The sequence below is a fragment of the Bos grunniens genome, chromosome 1 (genome assembly GCF_055505025.1).
Source record: "Bos grunniens cultivar Pamir isolate PY7600 chromosome 1, Bosgru_T2T1.0, whole genome shotgun sequence".
Taxonomy (NCBI): Eukaryota; Metazoa; Chordata; class Mammalia; order Artiodactyla; family Bovidae; genus Bos; species Bos grunniens.
The window spans coordinates 123,536,567-123,550,827 of NC_141165.1; the positions used below are offsets into that span (position 1 = coordinate 123,536,567).

At 36.9% G+C, this 14,261-nt stretch overlaps 1 protein-coding gene across 4 annotated transcripts in view; it reads right to left on the reverse strand.

Moving 5' to 3' along the window:
- CADM2 (cell adhesion molecule 2) overlaps positions 1-14,261 on the reverse strand; it is a 1,267,951-nt gene that overhangs the window by 209,354 nt on the left and 1,044,336 nt on the right. Inside the window, exon 1 of one of the 4 annotated variants that reach the window (XM_086321902.1) lies at positions 9,555-9,758. The exons of the other annotated variants lie outside the window; for them this stretch is intronic. The gene's annotated coding sequence lies outside the window, so the exon portion shown is untranslated. Of the gene's footprint in view, positions 1-9,554; positions 9,759-14,261 lie in introns of those variants that run through there. 4 annotated transcript variants of the gene reach the window in all.

Below are 14,261 nucleotides of genomic sequence, written 5' to 3' on the forward strand. Positions count from 1 at the left end.
ATCTTCCTGCAATGCAAGAGACCCTGGTTTGATTCCTGGGTCAGGAAGATCAACTGGAGAATCGATAGGCTACCCACTCCAGTGAGCTTCCCTTGTGACTCAGCAGGTAAAGAATCCATCTGCAGTGTGGGAGACCTGGGTTCAGTCACTGGGTTGGGAAGATCTCCTGGAGAAGGGAAAGGTTACCATCTCCAGTATTCTGGCCTGGAGAATTCCATGAAGTTTATAGTCCATGGGGTCACAAACAATCAGACACAGCTGAGTGATTTTCACTTTTTAGAAGATCTTGTAGGTCTTCATAGAGGCATTCAACTTCAGCTTCTTTGGAATTAGTGGTTAAGCATAGACTTGGATTACTGTGATATTGAATAGTTTGCTTTGGAAATGAACAGAGATCATTTTGTCATTTTGGGGATTGCACCCAAGTACTGGATTTCAGACTCTTTTGTTTACTATGAGGGCTACTCCATTTCTTCTAAGGGGTTCTTGCCCACAGTAGTAGATATAATGGTTATCTGACTTAAATTCACCCATTCCAGTCCATTTTCATCCCCTGATTCCTAAAATGTTGATGTTCACTCTTGCCATCTTCTGTTTGACCACTTCTAACTTACCTTGATTCATGGACCTAACATTCCAGGTTTCTATGCAATCTTGTTCTTTACAGCATCCAGTTGGAGGGGCAAAATCACCTTTAGAGTCAAACCCTATACTCACCAGAGATACTGCTGCTGCTGCTGCTGCTGCTGCTAAGTCGCTTCAGTCATGTCCGACTCTGTGCGACCCCATAGACGGCAGCCCACCAGGCTCCCCCATCCCTGGGATTCTCCAGGCAAGAACACAGGAGAGGGTTGCCATTTCCTTCTCCAATGCATGAAAGTGAAAAGTGAAAGTGAAGTTGCTCAGTCATGTCTGACTCTTTAGCGACCCCATGGACTGCAGCCCACCAGGCTCCTCCGTCCAAGGCATTTTCCAGGGAAGAGTACTGGAGTAGGGTGCCATTGCCTTCTCCAGCCAGAGACACTAGGAGGGCTCAAACAAAACGTTGTGCACACCAGTACCAAGAGACCACAGAGAGACTAAGTCAGACAAGCCACAAACTGCAGAACAATTACACCAAAGAAATTATTGCTCTGTTAAGAAAGTTCTAGTACCCACAACAGATTTCCCAACCTGGGGATCCAGCAAAGGGACTGAAAACCTTCAGGGAATTTGACTTTGGAGGCCAGGGTGATGTGATTACAGAACTTCCACAAGACTGGGGAAACAGACTTTTGGAGGGCACAAACAATACCTTGTGTGCACCAGGAGAAAGGAACAGTATCTCCATGTCCCCACAAGAGACTGAGCCAGACTTGCCTGTGAGTGTCCAGGCATCTCCTGTGGAGGTGTGGGTCGACAGCGGTCTGCTGCAGGGTCAGGAGCACCGAACACAACAGTGTGTGCACAAGTCCTTTTGAAAGAGGTCGCCATTATCTTCATTACCCCTACCATAGTTTGGCCTCAGGTCAAACAACAGGGAGGGAACACAGCCCTGCCCATCAACAGAAAACTGGATTAAAGATTTACTGAGCATGGCCCCACCTATCAGAACAAGATCCAGCCAGTCACTCCCATCAGGAAACTTCCATAAACCTCTTACCCTTATGCATCAGAGGGCAGACAGAGTGAGCCATAATCACAGAAAACTAATCAAACTGATCACATGCTCCACAGCCTTGTGTAACTCAGTGAAACGATGAGCCATGCCATGGAGGGCCACCCAAGGTGGACGGGTCATAGTGGAGAGTTCTGACAAAATGTGGTCCACTGGGAATGGCAAACAACTTCAGTAGTCTCACCTTGAGAACCCCATGAACAGTATGAACATTAGTTTTTGAAAAGCTGTAATTAGTATTCAATAATATGCTAACATTTAGAATTCTGCTAATTCTGAAAGAGATGGGAATACCAGAACACCTGACCTGCCTCTTGAGAAATTTGTATGCAGGTCAGGAAGCAACAGTTAGAACTGGACATGGAACAACAGACTGGTTCCAAATAGGAAACGGAGTACGTCAAGGCTGTATATTGTCACCCTGTTTATTTAACTTATATGCAGAGTACATCATGAGAAATGCTGGACTGGAAGAAACACAAGCTGGAATCAAGATTGCTGGGAGAAATATTAATAACTTCAGATATGCAGATGACATCACCCTTATGGTAGAAAGTGAAGAGGAACTGAAGAGCCTCTTGATGAAAGTGAAAGTAGAGAGTGAAAAAGTTGGCTTAAAGCTCAACATTCAGGAAACGAAGATCATGGCATCTGGTCCCATCACTTCATGGGAAATAGATGGGGAAACAGTGGAAACAGTGTCAGACTTTATTTTTCTGGGCTCCAAAATCACTGCAGATGGTGACTGCAGCCATGAAATTAAAAGATGCTTACTCCTTGGAAGGAAAGTTATGACCAACCTAGATAGCATATTCAAAAGTAGAGACATTACTTTGCCAACAAAGGTTCGTCTAGTCAAGGCTATGGTTTTTCCTGTGGTCATGTATGGATGTGAGAGTTGGACTGTGAAGAAGGCTGAGCGCCAAAGAATTGATGCTTTTGAACTGTGGTATTGGAGAAGACTCTTGAGAGTCCCTTGGACTGCAAGGAGAGCCAACCAGTCCCTTCTGAAGGAGATCAGCCCTGGGATTTCTTTGGAAGGAATGATGCTAAAGCTGAAACTCCAGTACTTCGGCCACCTCATGGGAAGAGTTGACTCATTGGAAAAGACTCTGATGCTGGGAGGGATTAGGGGCAGGAGGAGAAGGGGACGACAGAGGATGAGATGGCTGGATGGCATCACTGACTGGATGGACGTGAGTCACCCTGAACTCCGGGAGCTGGTGATGGACAGGGAGGCCTGGCGTGCTGCGATTTATGGGGTCACAAAGAGTCGGACAGGACTGAACGACTGATCTGATCTGATCTGATCTGAATGTGTAAAGAATATATGGCACTCAAATGTTGCTTGTAATTGATTTTAGCAAAAGGTAGGTAAATTCTGTGGCTAAAAAGTAAGATACAACTTATCTTACTATAGACTTCCCTGGTGGCTTAGACGGGAAAGCTACAACACAGGAGACCCGGGTTCGATCCCTGGGTTGGGAAGATCCCCTGGAGAAGGAAATGGCAATCGACTCTAGGACTATTGCCTGGAAAATCCCATGGTCAGAGGAGCCTGATAGGCTACAGTCCATGGGGTCGCAAAGAGTCGGACACGACTGAGCGACTTCACTTTCACTTTCACTTTAGTCACTGCAACTAAAGTTTAACATTTAGAAAATTTTCACATGTTTAGATTCTGCTATATATATATATATATACACACACACATATAATTTTATATGTATACAATAATTTATATTGTATATATAAGCTCATGTAATTTATATAAGCACATACAATGTGGATATACAATGTGTATATAAATAATCATAAAATAAATAAGGCAATTTAAAATAAAGTAGGAAAAATATCCATTGTGCAACTAAAATGATTGAAGCTGAGAAGCCTAGGGCACATGAAGAGTGACTGATGAAAGCTAATTTGATAAAAGGCTTTTAGGAGTGAGTATGGAAAGAGACTTTTTGTCAGTAATTCATACAAGTAATATTCCACTACTGAAAAGATGAGAAAAAGTATACATCAAATTAGACATATCATGTTAAATCTATAATAAAAGAGTACATTGTGTTTTATTGCATTAAATACAATAGTTCAGCAGTAACCTTGAACTCCTACTTTGTAGCTGGGTTGAATTGAGATACACTGTGGAGGTGCCTTCTGAAACCCATAGAGAAAGTACAACCACACATTACTCTTGCTAATTCTCAGGAGGGAGATCCATAGTGTGACATGCACTGCTTCAAAGACTCCTGTCCTTCCTGACTCCCCAGCTTTCCTACGAAGCTCTGAGATCTGGACTTACAGCTTTGAGCTTGACTTGGCTTTGGAGACTGAGGCTGCCCAACAACCAGCCTACCCTGTGGAAAAGATCCTGGCTCTCTCTTGGAGAGCTTTCACTGAGATAATGAGTACCATATGAAAGGGAAGAGTGTATAAAACAGCCTTCCAATGCAGGAGAGAATAAGAAAAATATGTGTTTTAGATACAATCTGCTACAAAACTGTATTTCCTTACCTTCTACAACACACTTGGAGCAGTCTTACTGTGGGAATACTTTCTGGGATTTCTCTGCTGGAGACACCAAAATGGTCTTCAATTACTAAGTAATTCCTACTTTTTTAATCAGCCAGAATTATGTTTCCACTGAGTCCTAGAGACCTTATGTTATAATAACCAGTTTGGCAAACTAAAAGCAATATCCTGACGTCCAACTTGGTAGTAGCAGGGTTTCCACAAGGAGGTTCAGAATTTACAAGTTAAATGTAGGAAGAAGATAGAGACAGGGAGAGTTTTATAATTATGCCAGGAAGACTTCAGTGGTACTGAGATCCCAGATAAATTAGGTCAGTTGAGATACCATCTAAAATCAACAAGGCTACCTGTGATTAAGCAAGTTAGAGACTAAGAACTGTGTTAGGTGATAACATATTTATCTACCATCCAGTTGTAGAATAAGAAGGGAATTGAGAGAAATATTTAGATGTTGAATGGCCTCATGCATTGGATCTGGGTAGAACTCTCCCTGTGAAGAAATGACAGAGGCTAACGTGACTAGTTTTCTACCAAAAGAAAGTGTTCTGCTTTGCATATTTAAATCAAGAAGGTAGTTGCCCAGTGCAGGTGTTGTCTCAACAACATCTTATTTTGGATTAAAACAATTTGACTAGATTTAGCCAATGAAAGGTGCTTCCCTGGTGGCTCAGACAGTAAAGAATCTGCCTGCAATATGGGAAGCCTGGGTTAGATCCCTGGGTTGGGAAGATCCCCTGGAAGAAGGCATGGCAACCCACTCCAGTATTCTTGCCCAGAGAATCCCCATGGACAGAGGAGCCTGGTGGGCTACAGTCCATGGGGTCATAGTCGGATATAATGAGTGACTAAGCACAGCACAGCAAAGCCAATGAAATGTGAATGAAGTGATATATTTCACTTCATTACTGAGGCTTTTAAGAAGTTGGCAGAGCTTCTTTTATTCCTTTTTTTTTTTTAATTGAAGGATAACGCTTTACAGAATTGTGTTAGTTTCTGCCAAACATCAACATAAATCAGCCATAGGTATACATTTGTCACCTCCTTCTTGAATCTCACTACCACCTCCCTCCCCATCCCATCCCTCCCGGTTGTTACAGATCCCTGGTTTGAGTTCCCTGAGTCATACAGCAAATTCTCATTGGCTATCTATTTTACATATGGTAATATTCCTTCTGTTTTGAAGTGGATGTTTTCAAAGCACTGGAAAAGGAAAATGCCACAAAACTGAAGAATTGTGGATCCCTGAGTCCTCACAGAGTAAAAGGTCACAGACGATTAAAAAAAAAAACTTTTGTACAGAGTACTTCAGAGAAAAGTAAAATTCCATTGCCTTTAACTTCTGAAATTTGTGAGTTTGTTAAAAATAATATGATTCCAGTGAAAAACACTATTGATCAAAAGAAAGGGACATAATGCCAAAGAATTACTGCAGGATTTGTTATAGAAACCAGAAAAAAATATTAGACAGGTGTTAAGAAACCTCAGTAGGCTATAAGAAAACACAAACAGTACAAAAGGAAGAAAGTTATTGGGGAAAAGAATATGAAATATAAGGAAAACAAGATACAATAAAAAAAATGAAGATGAAGATGGATTTAAATACAGTTGCTCCTCGCCAAAAGGCTGAGAAGCAACAAGATAGATTTAAAATACAAAAGAATTCAAGTCCAAAGTAAAGGCAGTAGTACAAATTATATGCATGCATGGATGCTAAGTCATTAAGTAATGGTCAACTCTCTCTGACCCTATGAACTGTAGACTGCCAGGCTCCTTTGTCCATGGGATTCTTCAGGCAAGAATACTGGGGTAAGCTGCCATGCCCTTCTCCAGGGGATCTTTTTGACCCAGGGATCAAACCCATATGTCTACGTCCCCTGTTCTGGAAGGTGAGTTATTATAAATATAGTGAAAATGGAAATAATGATGTTAGATGACCATCTTGAGATCTATCAGAATGCAGAAGAAAAGGCAATACAAGCAACAAGGGTAATTACACATATAGCTTTTTTGTTACTGGTGGTGTGTGTATATGTGTGACTGTACCAGCAGAGAGAAATTAGTAAGAAAAATAATGCACTGACAACTGTATCTATACTTGCAGAATAATTTCTGTGGCTAAAATTAACCTGTGTTTTTATTCTACAAGTAATTCAATCTCTGAAACAAAAGAGCAATCTCATTACAACTTTGAGAATGAAAGGCTATAAAACAAAAACTGTATAATCCAACCAATTTGTCTCCCACGTGATATTACAATAGAAAAAAATGCTAGATATGCAAGGTCTTAGTAAACTATCATATATTTCCTTTTCTTAAGGAAACCATTTGAAAATATTTTGTTGTAGAAAGGAAGAAAATTAAGAGAACAAGTTGTCTATTATAGGGGAATATTGACCTAGCCTCTCCATCCAAGTGAAAGTCATTTCAATTTTAACCAAGATTTATGCAGAAAAACTAGTCGTTATAACATTATTTATAATAACAAAAAATTATAAATAAACTTAATATCCAATATTAGGTAACAAACTTTGATGGTGTATGAAAAGGCCTTCAAATTATATACATGAAGACCTTTAACAAAGAGAAATTATATAAACCTAATTGAAAACAAAAGAACTCAAAATTAAATGTTCAGTATGGTATCAATTTCATGATAAAATAAAAATTTAAAGTACCTAATGGAATGTTTGAATTTTGGATGACTTATTTTCCTGCTTCTTTGTACTTTTCTGAATTTTTTCATTCCATCAACTAACACATCTATATTAAAAATATTAAACTTTAAAAAATACAGAATAAATAGCAATGCATATTTTGGTACTTTATTATATGGTTATTGAAATTGGTTATTAACTAATTACAGGGACACTTCATTTATTTAGGCTGCTTTTTGGCAATAAACACACCATAAAAATCTCATTGTAATATATGGAAGCAGGACAAAAGTAGATGACACTCCAGAAAATAGAAAGAAAAAAAAGGAGGAAGTTACTATAATCTTATTAATCATATTAAAGTCTTCTTATACTTTCTACTTTACCATTTTATCACTATTACAGCTCAGATATCCATTTTCTGAACAAATATATGTTATTCAAAGAAATATCCCACCTCCCATAAATTAAATATAATTTAAATTTTAAAAAAGTATTTCTTGTTGTAGCACTAAACACTTTGTGGGTTTATGACAAAAGTATTAAAATTTTTGTTTGGTTTACATGTCACACAAATGTAGAACTTTTTTACAACTTTATTGTAAGATAGAATTTTGAAAAGTAAAATCCATATCTTATTTAGGCTTTCATTTATTTAAGAAATATTTCTTTAAAGCAAAACACCTCTATATTCTGCAGGCTTTGGCAGCAACATAAATGCTCTCATCTGTGGTTGAAAACAACATACTGTAGGAAAATATTTCTCTGACAAAATAATATATAATAAAATGTTTTCATAATTTATAAAGATTATGAGGAAAATAGTCTTAAAGACAAATAGAAGAATACACCAAATGTGGCAGATTTAAATGATGACATAATGCCCTTTGTCTGTGATGGTGACACAAAACAGCAAAGGACACAAAACTGTCAGTCTTGTTGTTTATCTTCTATCTGAGACTAATAAAAGAAGGAGGTGATTGATGGCACAAAGACGCAAACACTGTCTTAGACATATAGTTGTTACCTGTTATACATATATAAAAGTATTGTATTGGTGGTTTTAAGGACACCTTATGTTTCTAGCTTCCTAAGATGCTGTCTTTACCTAAAAGAGAAATAAAGGAACTGATAGTTTGATTATATAAAAAGTTATACATTATCCCGCTTAGATATTATCCCTCCTTGACATAACTATTTGAACATGTTATATTTGTGCTCATGCATGTGTGTGTATATATGTTTATGCTATGCTATGCTATGCAAAGTCACTTCAGTCGTGTCCGACTCTGTGTGACCCCAGAGACAGCAGCCCACTAGGCTTCCCCGTCCCTGGGATTCTCCAGGCAAGAACACTGGAGTGGGTTGCCATTTCCTTCTCCAATGCATGAAAGTGAAAAGAGAAAGTGAAGTCGCTCAGTCGTGTCCGACTCTTAGCAACCCCGTGGACTGCAGCCTACCAGGCTCCTCCATCCATGGGATTTTCCAGGCAAGAGTACTGGAGTGGGGTGCCATTGCCTTCTCCGATATATGTTTATATACGTATTTAAATATTCAGGCAGAGAAAGAGTAAAAGAGTCCTAGTGTGAGGAAGCACAAAGAAATAGAGACAAATAAGGAAAACAACCAAAAACAAATACCTCAGATGTGGATTCTTTCTTCTAGTATATGTTTCTTCCAAATACAAAATTAATTAAAACATTTGTTCAAAACACTGAATATGTATAGAGGAAGTTCCAAAGAAGTAGTAAGTGCCTGTAGTGATTTTTAAGAGCTTGCAATTTATTTGGAGGAGATTAAACGTACAGATATAAAATATGTAAGTGATAATTGCAAAGGAACATGAAAACAAGTGAATAATAATGCAGTGAAAAATTCTTAAATCAGAGCCAGGGAGAGCAAGTAATTAAATAGGAATCTAATGAGTTGAGAAAACTATTTTAGAAACTTTGAACATGGGGATAAGCCATGCATAGACTGGCAGCTATAAGCAGAGGAGGACAAAGATCAGAGAACCAGCTTCAGCAAAAGGAAGATAGTCTCAGTGTACAGGGTGGGTGGGCCCAGAAAAAGACTATTTCTACAAACATAAATACATTCTGGTTTTTGCTCGTCCATACCTATTCTGCTCATCCATGCCTTCTCAGCTAAATGTAAGTAGTTACCAGAACACCTACAAACTTGTCCTATTCTGGTCCCCTGTTCTCACGGCTCCTTCTGTCTGGGGTGTCCCCCTACAAAAGTGACAATTCCATATCTTCTTTATCTTGAAAAACTGTCTCTATCAAACAACTCTGCACAGAAGTTATGAATCCCATTAAGATGCTCTATTTCTCTTATTTTTTAAATGTAGTTTTAATTTGTGATATATCAATTTTTATATTATAATTCTATGTTAATATAGTCTCTTATTTACTTTAAGTTCCTTAAGAGTGATATTTTGTATGTGTCTGATTCATCTATGTCCACCTCATAGCCTAATAAAAATCATAAAAAAAGATATTCTATAACAACTAAAAAATATTATATTCTTATCATTATAATAAATCTTCCTTTCAACATAAATCAATCTTCTTTTCAACATCCTGCTGCAATATTTTCAAAACTGTTTTTCATCAATATAGCTAAGAAGTTATTTGTTAGTATCACATTTTTATATTTTACCAGCAAACATATAACCCATTAGGAAAAACTGATTCAAATACCTCAGGGTTTCCAGGTAAGATGGTGCAGGAATTCATATTTTGACACACATATTTATTGCAAGCACATAATAACAGTCAAAAAAAAGAAGCTGGCCCTACAAATAAAATAAGCAGAGAAGGACCGTATAACAAAGTGGAGAGTGCAAGCGAAGCTGCAGGGTGGCTCAGCTTCAGGTCTGAAGCTTGCTCCTATGGAGTAAAAGGGATTTAAGTGCTCTCAAACAAACAGGACTAGGAATAGAAAATTCTTGAAGCCAAGGCCTGGAGTGAGGTTCCCGAACTCTAAAGTAAGCTAAAAATAAAACTCATCACCATCTGGGCTACGGCTTCAAATAACCTGCGGGTCTCAGACTGTGAACACACAGACAAAGCCTTTTAATCAAGAACTGAGCAAGCTGGCTTTCTAACTAGATCACCATGCCCTGAAATGCCTTAATTTAAAAAAAAAAAAAAAAAGTGGTTCTAAGCAGAGGACCCAGGGAGATCAGTGATAAGAGATAAGATATCACCTCAAGACTGGAGAGGGTAAACACAGGAGATGGAAAAGTTGTGGGGTGGGGGTTGTTGAGGAAAAAGAATTCCCCACTTCCAAAGAATATTCAAAACAAAATTGCATATATACAGTGTCTTATTTGAATAAACAACATGAAATGAGTATGTATAAGATGCTGGTAATAGTAAATGCAACTCTAATTTCCATTAAGAAAAAGTAAGAAATCACAAAACAAAAACAGGCAGAAATGAAAAAATAATGTACAAGTCAATGTGAAAAAAAAATTTTTAAACTACTAGAATACAGTCACTGAAATTGAAAACTGGAATTATTGGATTTGTAGCTACTTTTGAGGAATTCAGTGGCAAATAGCTCAGAAAAACAGATATATTTACATACGTAAGTGACAGTAGTTGAACAAGCAGAGGCTACACTGAGAACCCTCAACATACGTCTAACAGTATATCTATTCTTTACCAAAACTGAATAAACACTTTTTAAAAAGAGGTTACAAACTAATCTCTCATGAACATAAATGTAAAGAATATTAAAAAGAGATAGAGAAAAATTAACAAACTGAATCTATGGATATATATAAATGATAATATATCCTTACCTATTTGGGTTTATTTCAATAATGCAAAGTCTTTATAAGTATAGAAAAATCAAACACTGTATTTAGCCATATCCCTAAATATAAAGGAGGAAGAATCCTCAAATGCATAAGAGTAGCTTATGAAATTATTAACGTTCATGGTAAAACTTTGAAATCTTGAGATATCACATAGATGATCATTCCTATCACGCTCATTGTTCCCTGATCGCCTCCCTTCTGAAAAACTCGTCCTCCATTCTCCTCAGTCCCTCTTTGTGGGTGTGCTCTTCAATTCTCCATAATGCGCAATATGTGCAGCCCTTCCATATGTTTTATACATCCTACTTTCTGATAACTTCTCCAGTGTATCCCTCTGATAATAAGTGATAAGTGAAGTCACTCAGTCGTGTCCAACTTTTTGCGACCCCATGGACTGTAGCCCACCATGCTCCTCTGTCCATGGGATTTTCCAGGCAAGGGTACTGGAGTGGGTTGTCATTTCCTTCTCCAGGGCAATCTTTCCAACCCAGGGATTGAACCCGGATCTCCCGCATTGCAGGCAGATGCTTTACTGTCTGAGCTACCAAGGAAGCTCCTCATCCCAGAGAGCGCATCCCTCTGGGACTCCTTTAATTTAGCCAGAGCCTTAAATCCTTTGATCCTACCATGCTTTCACCATTACATATTTTCTTCATTCCCCTCTTCCTAGCTTAAGAAACAGTCAGTTTCTTAATTTACTCACTCAGCAAATCTCTATTATCAAGTTCTATTTTGGATCTCTGGGGATACATCTACAACCAAGATCACTCCCTTGTTATTTACCCACAACTTCCTCATATCTTGTTTACTTCAGTATCTCCACACTCGATTCTTGAGTAGAATTCAGTCTAGTTTGTTCATGCTTATAATCTGCATATAAAATAATTTAATCTTGTCTCATGACTTCAACACCATTAATATGCTGACAATTTCCATATTTATATCTCCCAACTGAACTTATTTTCCTGAATCTACAACCTATTTATTCAACTAACTTGACACCTCTACTGAATGTCTCAAATCTGCTTAGAATTAATAGATCCAAAGCAGAATTCCTCAAATCATCTCCTCCTCAAACCAGCTCTTTCAGTCATCCACATCTCAGTTAACAACTCCAGTTAACAGTTTGCTTTGATCAAAAAAAGTAATAATAAAAAATAAATAAATATATATATATATATATATTGAGCTGTTCCTTTGCCTCTGTTTTTCACTTACAAAGCTTCAAATCTGTCAGCAAATGTTAACAGCTTTATACTCAAAATATGTCCCAGATTCACCACTGTTCATCTTAACTCTTCTCACCATGGACCAAGTGACCCTGATATCTTTGCTGGTTACTAAACACATCTCTGATTCTACCCTTCCCTCTTCCATCTGTTCTCAATGCAGCAACTGGAATGATTCCATTAAAACATAAATCAAGAGTATGTTTCTCTTTTGTTCAAAACACTTCAAGAACTTTCACTTAGAGGAATTTTAGGAGTCCTTCTTTTGATAGTCAAGGCTCTCATTGTTTGTTCTGCTTTATTCTGTCTTGCTACTTTATCTTTGTTCATTCAGCAGCCACTTTACCTTCTCTCTCATTAGATCTTTCCTGGGAAACAGTAACTCTATGCCCTCCAGATCGTTACTCAAATTCCACCTCTTCAGTAAAGACTTCTCTTGTCTCCAAGATTTCAATTCCTTCCTTCCCATTTCACGCTCTCTCTCCGTGTCTTTTTTCCCCTTAGTGTTATTATCATCAGACAATTGTTTATCTCCTTTATTTTCTGTCTCCATCCAGCAGAATTCAAGCTCTAAAAAAACAAAGTCTTTCTTATGTTCACAAACAATGCCTAAGTACCTAAAATAGCACTTAATGCAGACAAGGTGTCCATACATAATTAGATATGAGCAAATAAGTAATAAACTGCCTGCAGGGAGATACTTCTTCTAGAAGAAAATGTAGAAAATATCTTTGTAACTTCAAGATAGTAACAGTTTTCTTAAAACACAAAGCACAAAACATAGAGACTATTGTTAAGTTGACTACAAAATATAAATTAACAGTTATACACTTTTGTGATTAGCAATATTGAATTAAAAATATAAGCAAACAATGACAAAAGTACAGAATCATTGGCTTCTTATACTTTACTAGAAAGACTGTAAATTGATATAAATGCTTTAGAAAATAACTAGTGAATATCTAGAAAAGCTGAAGACAGTCTCACTTTTTAAATAACCGTTTCCCAAATACAAGTAAATATGCTATAGAGATTCTTCTCACATGTATAAGAACCTTCCTTATAATACTGTTTTAGTGTAAAGTTTTTATTTTTTATTTTTATGAACAAATTATAGGCACATATGGTATTTTACTCTATAGGAATAAAAATAGTAAAAATTAATGAATGTAAAACCTAAATTAATGTGGATAAATCTCAAAAAAACAACAAAATGAGAAAGTAAAATTTCAGAAAAATACATATAATGTGCTTTTATTTGCGATATTTGAAAAATGTAAAGTAATAGAGCTTATGATATATACATATGTAGCAAAAACATAAAACTCACAAAGAAATGATAAACATGTAAAGAATTTTGACTATTTTGTGGAGAGAATGAAAAATAACATGATGAGGAATGAAGAAACAGGGGACTTCATTTGGGGATATTTTATTTTTCTATATAAAATGTGAAATAAATTACAGAATAAAACAATTTTTATTGGATGCTGGGTAGGGCAAACACTGATATTTGTTATATGATTCACTATATTTTGGGTACTTTTAAAATAACTTAAAATACAAAGTAACTGAGAAATTATATTCATCATCAAAAATAATTCATTGTTGATTTCGGGCTTCTCTAAAATGCTTTTCTTTCTTTTAACACAGAAAATATTTTTTCAATGAACTGAGACTAGTTTTTACAATAATTAAATAAAAACAATCTCGGTTAAAAATACATATAAAAAAAAAAAACAGAAAAAGGAGAATACCGGTTCTCAGCCACTGAAAAACCAAATCGAGGTTAACTAATGTATATTTCATTTCATCTTATAATAAAAATAATCTATAAAGAATAGTTTGCTATCCAGTGGCTTCTATTTACTTTCTATAAGATTGAAGTCTGGTATCATTCATATGGGACAATTAAGAGAGTAGATTAAAATAATATGCAAAAAAATTGTAATGATTAAAATAAATCTCAATTTACATAAGCCTAGATGTTGTCAAACCCAAGTTCATGTACCTCAAGCACAGTGAAGCCAAATAAACTGAAACACCAGAGTTTGGAATGGAAAGAGACTTATTGCAAGAGCCACGCAAGGAGAATGAGGTGGCGTATGCTCAAGAGACCTGAATTTCCCAAAGAGGAAAAGGTTTTTTAGGCAAAATTTGGGAGTATGGCTACAAGATGCATGATTTTCTTCTGAATGCTTGGTGGTGAGTTAATGGGGTGATGTTCCAGGAATTTCAATCATCAGTGTTCTGGACCCAACCAGTTTGAAGTCCACACCTGTGCTCAGCCTGAAGTTACCATCTTCCAGCTGGGTGGCGACCCTAGTTCCCATAGAAGAACTCAGAGATGA